Here is a 14,431-nt window from a genome sequence, read left to right as displayed (position 1 = left end):
CGCTGGGGCGCTGCGGCACCCCTGCTCTGGAAAGAGGCCAAGACAGGGAAAGCAGCCAGCAGCCACCGCGCCCAGAGCCCCTGCATGGGGGAGGCTGTAAACCTCTTAGGGGAGCTTAAGGGGATGCTGAGAGGCATGCGGGGAAGGGCTTCCGAGGCAGGGCGATCTGTGACTCAGCAGAAGTCAATGGCAAAGCCCTCGGGTGGGGAGGGAGCGGGACCGCAAAGCCTCCGGCCCTGTCCCTGACGTGGTATCACTCCGCGTTCCATCCCAGGCCTCATAGTTCGAATTTAGAGAAACATGGGTGCTAGGTCTTTATTTTTTTACTTAATTATTTTTATTTTGAGAATATTTTTTAAAGAATAGAAAAGCACAAACGAATATAACTACCTACATACCTCCCAGCCAACATGTTAACATTTTGTAATGTTTGTCTCAAGACCTGTTTTTAAAATATTAGTGAAGTATAGCACAAGATGGACGCCTCTTTTAGCACCTTTATCTTCCCTCTTTGGTCTCTTCCCCTCCATGAGAGGCATCTACCTGAAAGAAATTAAAGCACTTCCTTCCAACCCTCTTGCAGACTTTTACCTACACATAAACAGTATAGAGACTATATAATATTGGGGGTGCATTTTATAATTTGAATGTTTCTGCACTTCTAATCAGTAATTTGTAGTCTCCCCCCCGCCCCCCGCCCCGTACTGTGATGTTTAGTTCTGTGTAGAGGTCTCCTTCAATCATTTGAACAACTGTGTGGCATTGGGTGGGGTGATTTCTAAGCCCCCACCTTATCTTAACACCAAGCCAGTGGTTCTCAAGCTGCACATTAGAATCACCTGGGCCACTTTACAAATGCAGATGATTTGCCTTGGGATTCTGTGATTTCAAAAAGGAGGATTGTGGATGCCTGCTATGCATCTCCTGGTAGATTAGAAGCAATTTCATATCTTCCAACAGAATTATACCGACCAAAATGAATTTGCTAGGGACACTCCCTGAAACCTGCTGATAGCTGTGTCGAGGGATGGCAAGAGTCTCTCTCCTTTATCTTACTGCTAAGACCCTGATGTTTATGGGCCCTAGCAACCAGCATTTCCTCACCTTTTTGTTCCCTAACAGAAATGGAGATGCCGCTATTGGGAGCAATATCAGGAAGATGACCCCATCAGGTGAGGGGGGAAAACCTCAGAGAGTAGAGTTTGAAAGAAATTTGAATTACTTTCTCTTTTCATCATGTTGCAGCATAACAAGGGAGAAACTACTGCCAGGTAATTCTGCAGAAAATCTCCCAGACAACCGAATCTCCTTGAATTTTTATTTTTGCAGAATAGATTTATTGAACTTCCCCCTGTTGCTGTGCTAGAGAGAGGAGTCGTGGAAACCTGGGCCTTCCCCTCTAAGGGTCACTCTTTGGGACAGAGTTCAGACACTAAGATGACCTTGAGGGTATTTTATAATCTTGTTCTTACTCTTTTCCCCATTCTTTATATGTAGCCACAGAGGAAATTACCTGGAAAGAACAATGCAATAAGGTGTAGTTTAACCTTCTGTTCTTCTCTAATACATTCAACAAATATTTACTGAGTGCTCATTAGGTGCCAGCCACTGTGCTAGATCATGGCCCAACAATCACAGACTTTTTCCTCCAGTTTGGGATAAAGGCCGATGAACAGACAATTAAACAATAGGTATACAAGGTGCTCCAGCAGAGGAAAGCATAGAATGCTCTGGAAAAGCCGTGGAGGCTAGAGAGAGAGATAAAGCAATTTAGTGTCAGGGTCTCAGGCATACTTCCTAGAACAGTGGTTCTCAAACGTGTGCATGGGATCATCTGGAGGGCTTGTTAAAACACAGCTGACTTGCTCTCCCCCCGCCCCGCCCCTGCACCCCTGAGGTTCTGATTTAGTAGATGTAGGGTGAAGCCTGATAATTGGCATTTTCAGTGTTTTGCCAGATGATACTGGTAGTCTGGGGACCACACTTTGAGAAACACTATCCCAGAGGAATGGAAGCCTTAGCTCCTCAAAGTACGGTCTGCAGACCAGCTGCATCACAACATGGGCCTCACCTGGGAACCTGTTGGAAATGTGGAATACTAAGTCTCATCTCAGATCCACTGAGTCAGGGTGATATCTATATCTATCTATATCAATTTTTTTTTGGGGGGTAAAGAAATCTTTAATGAGGATTTGAGCTGCAGAAGGAAGACGTTGTGGAGGGCCAGTGCTTGGCCCCAGCTGCCTCATGTGTACATGGCTCCATGCAGGCTCTCCAGTCGGTGCTTCTCCTGCTCCTTGCGAGCCTTATCCCGTTTGTGCTCTTCATAAGTATCACCATCAGTGGGCAGTTCATGGCGGCAGAGGGGGCAGGAATTTGTCTTGCTTAGCCAGGGCAGAATGCAGTTGGAATGGAAGAAGTGATGGCAAGGCATCTCAATGGCAGTCTCCTCCTCCTCGAATTCCAAAAGGCACACGGGGCACTTGAGCTCAGACCGACAGCCCCTCATGACTGTCCTGGGGAGGCTCTCAACCGCAGTCTTGGCAGCAGGTGGAGGCAGGTGGTGATCCCAATCTACTCCCAAACCCAAGTCTTCAAAGTCCACACTGATGAAAAGCGACCTCACGATCTCCAGCAGGATGTTGGTTCGGGCCTCCCGCTCGGGGGGCCGACGGCTCGCAGTCGTGTTCGTCAAAGTAGGACGCCATCTCTGACACAGCAGCCCTCCGACCTGCCTTTTTTTTTTTTTTCATCCTCATCATCACATTTATTGACGGCCCCTGGGAAGTGGGGCTGGGGACAGAACATACAAAGACAAGGACCTGCCCTCAAAAAGGTTCCATTCTAAGGAGACGGGACAGAACTATATATATATAGTTTGAAAAACACCTCTAAACCCCTGGTTCTCCAATATGGTTGCACATTAGAATCATCTTGGTAATAAAATAAACTAAAAATAGTGATGCCTAGCTTTCACCCTCAGAGATTCTGTTTTATTGGGGATAGGGTGTGAAAAGCTTCCTCCCCCCCCCCCCAGGGTGATTTTAATATTTAGAAAATTTTGAGAATCATCTGCCTAAGCAAAATGCAGCATGAGTAGGAGTTAGTCCCACAAAAAAAAGCAGGAAGACTGTTATGGAAAACAGAATGTGCAAAGGCTCAGTGGTAGAGAGAGCAAAGTGGGTTTAATGAATGAAAAGAGTTTAGTGAACTCAGAGTATAGTGTTAGAAAGGAGATGTGAGGAACTAGAGGCTAGACTAGAGGGTTAAAGAGACCAGTGGTGAAAGACTACAGAATCTAAGGTAATTGGTTTTTCCTTGAGGGTTGGACACACTGAGTTTGCATTTTTAAAAATGATCAGTCTGTGTGCCTTTCAGAAATAAGCTTGGGAGTGTAGGAACAAGGTGCCTGGTGTTAAGTCTAGGAGCTCTTTGACTATAAAGAGAATATTATTGCTCTTACTGAAAATTATTTCTTTCAGGAAACACTGCTCTTTAAGCTAAAGATGGGGGCAAAAGGATGGGTGCAGGGACCGATACAGACAGTACTGAAGAGTAGCAGAATGTCACCCCTAAAATATGCCACTTTAGCATGAGGATGATTTTGAGTTGAAAGCAATTGAGAAGAATCAGATACAAGAAAAGCTCTCTGCCCTCTTCCTAGTTGCCTAAAAATAGGACATAAATTTGTAAAGGTGTCCCCCCCTCCCATCTGTCTCTACCAAACAGGACATAAGTAAATTACCTGAGACAGCTCTAGACTCTTATCAGCCCAGAGGCAGCACTGGAGGAATCTACTAAGATTAGCCCTTATCTATCAGTAGTGTCTCCATATATTTGCCTTCTCTTAATTTTTTATCCCTTAGAAACTCAAAGTCTTTTCCCCTTGTTTTTGTTTCTTCTCCCAAAATGTAATGTTCCTTTGTTAAAATGCTATATAAGCCTAATTTTTAACCACCCCTGAGTACTCCAGGTGTATGAACGATGCACACATTAATAAACTTGTTTTTCTCTTGTTAATCTGTCTTTTGTCAATCTAATTTACAAGGCCCCAACCAGCAAAGCTAAAATGGATAGAGGAAAATATTTCTTTTTTCTCTCTCCTACAGTACCAACCAATCTCTAAGACTTCATTTTGGCACTTGTGTTCCCATCGTTCGGTTCAACCAATATCTACTGAGCACTGGGCACCATACCCAGTGCTGGTGCTGGCGGAGCAGAATCCTGATTCCTTTGCTGAGTGGCAAGGTAGAGAACTCAGACAAGGGAGTGATTTTTCCCAAAAGTATTTGTTTGAGTCTGGTTAAAGATTTGACAGAGCTGTTAATAGGAGGATTCTGTGCCATCCAACTCCACTTAAGCCCTCAGCTAAACCATCAAATGGTCCCATTCACGCTGCAGCTGCAGGATTCCTGAGGTCATGCCAGTGGGCGCTGGGAATGCAAAGAGGACTCAGCCTTGGCTTCTGACACCCTATGAGCTTTGAGGAAGAACAAGTAGGCATTTGTTAGGGGATGGCCCACAAAGGCACCACAGGAGAAGGGATTGTATGCCCCCACGGGATTCCAGGCCAAATGCAAAAACAAACAAACAAAACAAAAACTGGGGTAATCTCTGCCACCACAGCTTGTGTGACCTCACTTGCTTACTGCCTATGGAGGCAGCTGATGGCCTAGGATAGAAGCAAGGTCCCAAGCAGAGTGGGGGTGGCAGTGGAGTTGGTGTTCTATAGTCCATATGGTGAGGACTGTTAGGCCAAACCAGGTTAAGGAAACAAAAGCTTTGAAAAGCAAGGAGAGGATAAAAGCATCTTTTGTGGGTCCTTTCTTGGACCATTCCTCCCCAGATGTGCCCAAGAGGGAAACAGTGAAGAAATAGCACAGGTGGAGTGGTAGAATTCCCTTATAAAAAAAATTTAAATGCTTTCTAGATCATTCTTTGAGGAATTCAAAGATACCAGTAGATTCTATCATTGCCATTGATACTGCCTATGTTACTCAGGCATCACTTAATCAACTCCCCTTATACCGTGGAAATTAACACTTTTTCATGTTACAGGGTGACTTAGACCAAGTGTATAGAGCAGGATTACTCAACCTCAGCACTACTGATAGTTTGAAGCACATAATGCTTTGTTGGGTGGCTGTCCCGTGCACTGTAGTACGTTTAGTAGCATCCTTGGCTTCTACTCATTAGATGCTAATAGAACTCCTGGTCATGCTCCTGAAAATATCTCCAGGCATTGCCACATGTAACCTGGGGGCAAAATTGCCCCCAGTTGAAAACCACAGGTATAAAGGAAAGGTGGAAGAAAGTACTGATACAAAATCTTTAAAGAAAACAGAAAGGGGGTTGATAGTCTTTAGTGCTTAGAATTAGCAATTTCCATACAGGAAAGAAGCCTCAAATGACCACAGGCTTGGGTAGGATTTTAACCTTCAACATAAAATAAAAAAGCCTATTCTATCTAATAAAAGGGTAATATGCAAATTAACCATCACTCTGCCACAAAGATGGCAGTGCCCATAGCCACAAGATGATGGCGCCCAGTCCTCTCAGCCCCATCAGAGTCCCCCAGTCCTGAGCGGGCAGTGTGAGTAGCCTGGCGGAATGCTTGCTTCGTGGCCGCGGTGATGAGGCAAATGTTCCACCCTGGCCACGGAAGGCCTCTGGGCAGCAGGCACGGAGTGGTGGTGTGTGGGGGGGTCCTTTCTGTGCCTGGCCGCAGAGGAGGGCCTCTGGCCAGGACAGGCACAGAATGTTTGCGTCGGAGACTCTGACAACAGGGAGGAGGAAGTCCCACCCCCACAGAATCAGCCACAGCTGTTGGTTGGTTAGACAGCTCTCAGCGGCCTGACAGCCAGGACTCTCATTCACCTGCATCTCAGACTGTGACAGCAGGGAGGTGGGACTATGTCTAAAGAGCAACTATTGATACAACATAGCTCTGCAGCCGAAAGAAGCCAGCGTTATTGACAGAAAATGTCTGAAGACCAACGTGCGTCTGATCTTGAAAGATCAGGCAGGCAGGCAGAGGCAGTTAGGGGCAATCAGGCAGGCAGGCAGGTGAGTGGTTAGGAGCCAGCGGTCCCAGATTATGAGAGGGGTGTCTGACCACCAGTTTAGGCCCAATCCCTGTGGGTCAGACATCTCCCGAGAGGTCCCCAATTGGAGTGGGTGGGCTGAGGGAACCCCCCCTCCATGCATGAATTTCATGCACCGGGCCTCTAGTGTAGTAATAAAAGAGCAAGTCATGTTTATAGCTAGTCAATTCAGTCATTAACCCAACTGTCCGTTAAATTGCATTCAGAAGGCATCTTCTCTGCTTTGACTATGTGCTTAGTATTGCCTAGGTGCTCAGGCAGCCCACACACTATCAGAATTATTTGATTAAACAGTAATGCCCCAGGCAACTGCTTCTGGGAGAGCGTTAATGGTGTTACACAGGAGGTATCAAGAAGCAGAATACAGAAGTTAGTTTCAGCTAGACCCAGAGATGGAAATGACTTTTCCCATGCCCATGCTTCTCTCATTGTAATGGTGCACCAAAGAATGGCTGATCCCCTGGAGAAAACATACCTGCCAAAGTGAACTCAGATATAAAGATTCAGAAGATGAGAGATCTATGGCAGTAAGCAGCCATCTTAATTAAGAAGAGAAGCAAACAGGCTGCGCACCATGAAAGAGTGGAAAACAAAACCCTTACGGAAGCAAGAGATGAGAACATTCTTACTAGAATGTAAACTCTATAAGGGTAGGGATTTTTTTCTCTTTTGTTCACACTTTTATCTAGACCTCTACCCCCAGTGCCTAGAACAATGCTTGGAGCTGGTAGGCATTCAATAAATATTTGTTTAAATGAATTCTGCACTTATTAATAAGGGATCTGACTCAAGAAACATAAACCCCAATGCTATATAGACTATGGGATCCACAGAGAGTTCTAAACTGTACTACTCTTAAGATTATTCCCTCAAAATGCTCAGACCAGTATGGATATTCCAAATAACTCAGGAGATACCTTAAAGAGGCTCCAAATAACCAAATTTAAATAAGTGGAGAATAATGATGGTTTGAGATTATAATTCATTGAATAAAAATTAATCCATAAATCCATACTTATGATTTGATGATTGTGATACTCAAGAAGGGGAAAAAAGATAGGGGCATGGCGTTGGCAAGATAGGTAGAAAGCTTATTTTCTTTATAGAAGAATGCCAGTTAATAAATGTAAAAGGAATGACTGAATTAGAAAAATCTTCATTTTCAAGCATCAGTATAATCATTGATTTAGAGACAGATCATAAGTGTTTCTAAAATCATTGGGTGAAATGTTGTCGGGAATTAGCATATTCAGACAGTCTTAAACTCCACCAATTTATTATTTGCCACAAAGGAGGAATGCTAACTTTATAATGAAGAGATCTGCTGGATTCTAATCTAACCGAATGATCAAACTTAGCACCACCAGTAATTAGATGCTTGCAGTCATTCAGTGGGAGATATATAGTGTTTCTATATGTTATCTAAAGATGCTTAATAAATACTCCCAATAACTTGATGGCTTGAAACAACAATAACTATTTATTATTTCTCATATTTCTGTAAGGAATACAAGAAGGTTTTGGCTTGGGGTTTCATGTGATTGCAATAAGATGTCAGCTAGAAAAATATCTGAAGGCTTGACCAGGGATGGACTGTCTACTTTCAAAATGTTACATGGCTGGCCAGTTGCTGTTCAAATGTTGGTACTTCTCCACCTGGGCCTCTGCACAGAGCTGTTTGAGTGTCCTTATGGCATCACAGCTGGTTTCCCCTAGAGCTTGGGAATCAAAAGATCAAGGTAGAAGCGCAATGTCTTTCTAACCTAGGTATGGAAATCACACATCACCACATCCACAGTATTCCATTGGTCACATAGACCTGACCTGATTCAGTGTGGGTGGTACAACACAAAGGCATGGCCACCAGGAGGTGAGGAGCATTGGGGGCTATTTAGAGCATGGCTTTCACAGTCATTCATCCTGTGTTTTTTATAATAAAGGTTTAAACTCAACTTAATCATGAGGAAATAAGCAACAAATCCAGAATGCAGAACATATTATGAGACAATTATCTCAAGCTTTAAAAAAAAAGTCTTAAAAGATCATTTTAAAAAGTGGGATTGCCCTATCCGGTTTGGCTCAGTGGATAGAACATTGGCCTGTGGACTGAAGGGTCCCAGGTTCGATTCCGATCAAAGACACATACCCGGGTTGCAGTGCGTGCAGGAGGCAGCCGATCAATGATTCTCTATCATCATTGATATTTCTCTCTCTCTCTCTTCCTCTTCCTTCCTCTCTGAAATCAATAAAAATATATTTTTAAAAATGTTTAAAAAGTGGGATTGTTATTAATTAAAAGACACAAAGAGAAAAGGCAACCAAATGTAATATATGATCCTTTACTTGATCCTAGAATGAAAAGAAAAAAGCTTTAAAGGACATTCGGGGGACAATTGGGATAATCTGAATATAGACTGTGTATTAGGCAATAATTTGTATCAATATGTCCACGGAACTTTGCACAACAGGGTTCATAATAAGCAAAAACTCAAAAGAGCCCAGATGATATGGATAACAAACTGCTATATTTAGATAACGTAATACCTAATCAACAATAAAAGGGAACAAACTACTGATACACCCTACAACCTGGGTGACTATTTCAGAAATATTATGAGAGAAAAAAGGTAAACTAAAATATGCATACCATATGACTCCCTTTATATGAAATTCTAGAAGAGGCAAAATGAATCTATGATGACAGAGATGAGATCAGTGCTTGCTTCTGGGCATGAAGAATATTGGAAGGAGCACAAGGGAATCTTCTGTGGTGATGGAAATGCCCTTTATCTTGATAGGAACATGCCTTGGTAAGTAGGGGCATGGATGATATGCATTTGTCAAAACCAACTGAGCTGTATGCTTATAATGTGAGTATTTCTCTCTATATAAATCATATCTTCATAAAAATTTATTTAAAAATTATGTCAGTGTTAAGTTTTGTGGATATAATAATGATATTGTGATTAGGAGAAATACTCTAAAATATTTGTGGGTGAAGGAGTATGATTTTTGGAACTTACTTTCAATGGTTCTGGGGGAAATAATGAAATGCAGAGATATCAAGCAAATGCAGCAGAATTTAACAATTACCAATTGCACTTTTAATAAATTTTTATGTAGGCCTGAAATTTTTCAAAATAAAAAGTTGGGATAAAAAGAAATAATAATTTTAAAAACTGTTCCCTTAGCCATCATTTCCTCAATAAGAGGAACAAAAACTGAAATTGACTACCACTGCACATTCTTTCTAGTTTATTACAATTAAAAATATCCAATCCCTCTATAAAATTTTTATTATGGAATGTTCTATTTATCCTTTTGAGGGGGCAAAAAAATGTAAGAATCAGTCTCATAAGAACTTTGGTTAAAGGTAGCAGGAGATATGGGATGCTTCCAGCAACTTTCTGGGCTACTACCTGAACTTCACCAGGTTCCTTCTAACATTTACTGGACATATAAAATGCTTTCATTTACCTAAAATTTTAATATTTTTCAAATTTTTTCATCTAAGTGACTATTTCGCAAGACTTCTGCATAGACTGAGTAGGTAGTTCAGATGATCTGCCAACTGCTCAACTTGTGATCTAATTTGTATTCCAAGATTACCAAGCATAACCTTGGTCTGGAAAGAGGCAAACACAACTAATTGATGGTGCTCTTGTCATAAACATCACAGGTGAGAAAGGGCAGGTGCCTGGCTTGTGCTCAGATGTCACCCCATGGAGGGCAAAGGCAGAGTAGCTTTAATTCACTATGTATATTATACCGTCTGTCAGAATGTCAGAGGGGTGAGAAAACAGAGATGTGAATTTATAGGGTAAATGTGTGAAAAGAAAATGATATGCCAGGTTCAAGTAGAGGATATGCCAGGTTCAGGAGAGATTTACTACAAAGATTGTTTCAGAGGAAATTCTTTCAGAAAATGCAAGGTCCAAATTTTGTTACTCTTGGCTCAAAAGGCAATGTGAAAAAAAAAATTCTTTTTCTATTGCAGAGTGCACATAGCAAGTAAGAAAATGGGGACACCAGAGGAAGTATTCTGTCAAGGAATTACAAAATAGTCAAGGAGGCCAAAGGAAAGTTTTTAGGAACCAGACAAACGTCTTCTGGAAAAATACCATAAAGATGACCTACGTGGTTGCCTGATAATGAAAAACACTTGATTCTTTCCTGAACTAACCCTTGCTTCTGGGTTAGTAGCAACACTGGGAAGAAGTAATCTCTATGTCATATTAAAGACCATGTAAAATTGTGTAACTCTGTGAAGATAGAAATTCTCTTATCAAACCTACAGGCACAGCTGGATCTATGGGCAGGTTGAGCAGGGAGTCATCAGAGCATGTATCTTAAGAATACTTGGGAGTTCTCCATACATGGCTTCAGATTCCTACCACAGTGTCATTCATAGGGGTTATTAACAATTGCATTGAGTTTACAAAGTGCTTTAAGTTTATCAAGCTCTTTCACATACCTCTCCACATTTGGACCTCACCATTCTGTAAAGCATGGATAGTGGGGATTTTAATCTGTGTTTTATAGATGAGGACATTGAAACTCAAAGACACTGAGTCTTGCCCAAGGTCATATAGTTAAGATTCAAGTTCTGTCTTCCCATTCCTCTTTCCATTATGTTCCTGAATAGACAGGCAGGGCATGGTGGCTAGGTAGGGAAGGATGGCTCTTGGAGTGCCTTTTAGACTCCCTCAGCATGATGACTTGGATAGGTTTAACAAATTATATGGCTAGAGACTTATTTGGCAAAAGACATCTGGCCTTGAGGGACAAAATTAAAAAGATGTATGTTTCATTTGGAAGCAATTTGTTTTGGCCAAAAGAAGGAAGAGGTCAGGCAAGGGTGGAGAATTGCAACAGGCAGATGGGGTCCAGAATTGTGTGTGCATGAAACAGGTGGACAAAGAGAACAGATCCTTGATCATAGACAGTTTTAGAGATAGGACTGTATCCAACAGGTCACACCAAAGGCTCAGCGTCCATTACATCACTTGGGCAAGGGTAATCTGGGGACAGCATTTCACTCCTTCTTCCCAGGAGAACTGCTTTCCTGAAAGTATTCACTTCAGCAAGCTAAGGGATTCCTAGACATGCAACTGAACTGTTGTTTCTTTATCTACCTTGCTTCTTCTGTTTGCTTTACTATGCAGTATGGATGAAATTGGACCTCATTGGTAAATAGGAGAAGTGAGTTCAAGCCACAGCCCTAGCAGGTCTGTGTCACAACTCCTGTGTGTCCTTCAGCCTCTTTGGATTTGGTTCAATTACTGGGAAAGTTCTTAAACTAAGTCTCCCCTAGCTCTAACATTCTGTGAGCCTCAATGGAACAAGACATAGAAAATGGCTCTCTTGGTCCCTCCTGTATCTGACCTTTCAAAGTCATCTGGTCAATACTTGTGCCCCAATTTTGTCCATCTAGGGGTACATGGACATATGCAGAGAACACTCCACCATCTTGATGGGCACAGTTCTGTTAGGAAGTGCCTTGATCTTCATTTCTACTTTTTAAGAAGCTCCCCAGTGCTACTTCTTTCCCTGCCCCCTCAGCATTCCAGTGGCAATAACTCATTAGTCTTCAGATGGTCAGTGAAGTCCTTTAGGCTCCTTCCTGGAATCTTGCCCTGGACTTCTTGAAGATTGACCTGCCATCGATAACGTGGGATAAATGAGAGATTATTTGTTACTACTACTAATACTTTATGTATTGGTTTTCTGATAGTTCAATGTTTATATAAGTTAGAGTGGACACAATTGGAGAAGACAGTGGTTAATTAATGCACTGAGAATTGTACATAACTTTGGGAAGCCCACGGTTGTGTGTAATATACAAGAAGGTCTTTTCTCATGTCTCCTCCAGTGGAAAACAGTCTTTTAATTGATGGTACCACCTATGATTGTCTCTAAGGGTGGCATTTCAGGCCAGGCGGAGAGAAGAGTGCTATGGGGTGGAAGAGGCATTTTGACTGTCCAGTGGGTTGGGCTGAACCTAAGCATTATGGTTCTAAGGAAAATGGGTTCTGTTTAAAGCATCGTAGCCAGGCTATTGACAGGTCCTTATTTTTATCATCTCTACTATATTTTGCTGCCTACGACTGGTGGCATTGCTTAGTTGATAAAATAAATAGGTTCATGAATTTCGTGTGAGTGTATACAAAACTATGATAATATGATTATATATGGAACATAAATATTTATGAGAACTAATAAAACTGTCTAAGACCCTGGGCTCACCTACCTAAATAGATCCTCATTATATTTATAGTAACCCACAGTTAGATATATGGTTAGATCAAGCAAGGAGATGGGTGAAAATATTCTGCTAAACTACAGTCAGGCCCCCAAAATAAATAGTTCTTGATTTCTCTGCTGGGTGGTCTAAGAATGTTACTACAAGGTAAATGAAAATTTTCCAGTAGCTCTAAAGCCTCTATGACTTCTCACACACAGAATTGCATTATGTTTATGTGCTTAGCTCCATATTAAGGCAGCGATAAAAGGAGTCATTGACTTTGGATTTTGCATGCTGTAAAGTTAATGTCTAGCTACACAGTAGTCACTATTCTGTGTATTTCAAACAGAACTGGGGGGAGAGAGCAGTATATGGACTAGTCATTTGGGTTCAAATATATAATTTTACCCACCTTCAACTCCGTGGGCATTCCAACATTCACAGCAGATCACAAACCTAAGTTTGCTTTTAAATTAATTGATGACCTGTCATCAGCCTGTAATTCTTTAAAATCCAATATCTGCCTTGGTGTTTTACGGCCAGAAAATCCATAATGACATGTCATTTGTTTCCTCTACTGTGTTAGAAACACTCCAGAGGCTAATTCACAGTGTCATTTGCTTAGGGGCCATGTTATTGAAGGGCTGAGATTTTCAGAGAAAAACAATTGCTTAATTGATACAGAGTCATGATGAGTGAGGGGCTGTTAGGCAAATGAGGGGTAACACAGGCCTCTATAGCCACGCTTTGTGGTTGCCTGGTGCTGCAAATTCTTGCAGTGAAAGTGGCAATTTCAGTGCCTGGCCCATAGGTGGCTATGATTAAAGAGAATAAAGAGAATAAAGCCAATGATACACAGACATGATAGATAGACCATCATTTTGATGGATTGTTGCTGCCGTATAGATTAGTTAACCCTAGAAATACAATGAGTATTCTTTTGATTTAAAATTATCCAAGTCAGTTTTGACTCTCAGATCTCCATGTTCCTCTCCTCCAGTTCCCAGTCAAATAAACCTGTTCTTTCTTTTATTATTGGACCAGTCTTCTCTGCCCACCAAGATGCCAGCAAGCTAGTCTGAAAAAATTGCCTTTGCCAAGGAAATCACAAAGAAATCAAGAATTTAATGAAAACAGTTTTCTGTTTTTTTTTTATGGCCTAGAAGGCCCCATGTGATCTAGTCTCCTCCTCATCTCATACTACTTTCTGCAATACATGTTGGAATGCTCCTCACCCTCTCTTAACTAAGAATCTTTGAACATGCTGTTCTTCTGTCTGGACCACTTCTTTCTCCAACTAATTTCCTGTTCATTAAACCATATTTCACCCATTCTCAAATATTCAGTGTTTTACCAAAGACGTTATTAATATATATATAATTGATTTCAGAGAGGAAGGGAGAGGGAGAAATATCAATGATGAGAGAGAATCATTGATCGGCTACCTCCTGCACAACCCCTACTGGGATCCACCCTGCAACTTAGGCATGTGCCCTTAACCACAGTTGAACCTGGGACCCTTCAGTCCACAGTCCCATCCTCTATCCACTGAGCCAAACCAGCTAGGGCCAAAGAAGTTATTCTTGACACCCCTTCCCCCCTCAGCACGTTACATGGTCTACTATGAGCTTCTCTATAGCCTCTTACCTTAATGACGATGATTCCTTTGATGGCATATCTATACCTCTGGAGGATGAGTTTCTTAAATACTGGGATTGTATAATTTTTATCTCTGTGTCCTTATTACTTAGCCCAGAATCAGGAACACGATAGACTTGACAAGTAGTTGTTGAATTAATAAATAAATGAGAGTGAGAGAAGAAATGCATGGTGTTTTCCAGTGGCCATATTGCCTTTCAAAGTATAGTTTAAAAGGATGCCAATTATGCAAGTGTGGTGATACCTCAGGTGTAATGGAAACAGAGAATCTTTCCATGGGGGTCAATGAATCTATCTGCTGGTTAAGAACAACATTCTTTTTCTTTTGTTTAATGTTTTTATTTATTTATTTTAGAGAGAGAGGAAGGGAGAGGGAGAGAGAGAAGCATCAATGTAAGAGTGAAACATCCATCAGCACACCCCC

The 14,431-nt window shown here is 41.7% G+C and overlaps 1 long non-coding RNA gene and 1 pseudogene across 3 annotated transcripts in view; one reads left to right on the top strand and one right to left on the bottom strand.

Annotated features, from left to right (window-relative positions):
* Positions 1-14,431, top strand: part of LOC106725902 — a 318,458-nt gene that overhangs the window by 172,846 nt on the left and 131,181 nt on the right. The window lies entirely within an intron of this gene.
* Positions 2,168-2,725, bottom strand: LOC102243624 (annotated as a pseudogene).

This window comes from Myotis brandtii, unplaced genomic scaffold (genome assembly GCF_000412655.1).
Source record: "Myotis brandtii unplaced genomic scaffold, ASM41265v1 scaffold196, whole genome shotgun sequence".
In the NCBI taxonomy this organism is placed as follows: Eukaryota; Metazoa; Chordata; class Mammalia; order Chiroptera; family Vespertilionidae; genus Myotis; species Myotis brandtii.
Note: the sequence above shows the minus strand (reverse complement) of the source record. Positions and strands in the feature narration are given on the sequence as shown.